Source organism: Penaeus monodon, chromosome 22 (assembly GCF_015228065.2).
Source record: "Penaeus monodon isolate SGIC_2016 chromosome 22, NSTDA_Pmon_1, whole genome shotgun sequence".
Classification (NCBI taxonomy): domain Eukaryota; kingdom Metazoa; phylum Arthropoda; class Malacostraca; order Decapoda; family Penaeidae; genus Penaeus; species Penaeus monodon.
In genome coordinates, this window is record NC_051407.1 from 9202019 (window position 1) to 9202471 (window position 453).

A 453-nucleotide genomic window follows, 5' to 3' on the forward strand; every position below is an offset into this window, starting at 1 on the left:
ACCATTTATTCCTGCCTCCTATCCATCCTTTCTACTTTATTTAAGTAAAATGTAAATAGAGAGACTTACTTTGTAACCTTCAGTTCGCGTGAAATTATCCCATGTATAATTACTGTACTCTGGCGGAGGCAGAGGATCGTCCCAACACACTGAATAAAACAAATACGTTAAAAAGACGTTAGAGTTCATTATAAATACGTTAAATTTTAATTCGAAAATGCGTTGTAGTCACGTTATGAATTGTCTAAATTACCTACTATATTCTCTCTTCTTTAGAAATATTTCGGTCATAATTTGTAAATTCATATGAACAAAGGGAAATGATTACAAGTTGTCAAATAAAGAAGCACATTCTTTCTTTTTTATTTATGCTATTGATCTGTCTATCTATTCCAGGGGCGTCATTTCAGCCTTTTCTTGGGGGAGGGACAGCAAGCGAAGCGAAAATAAATT

The 453-nt window shown here is 33.6% G+C and overlaps 1 long non-coding RNA gene across 1 annotated transcript in view; it reads right to left on the minus strand.

Annotated features, from left to right (window-relative positions):
• LOC119587569 overlaps positions 1-453 on the minus strand; it is a 1302-nt gene that overhangs the window by 560 nt on the left and 289 nt on the right. The window contains exon 2 of the long non-coding RNA XR_005230009.1: positions 70-149. This is a non-coding gene — a long non-coding RNA (uncharacterized LOC119587569). The remainder of the gene's footprint in view (positions 1-69; positions 150-453) is intronic.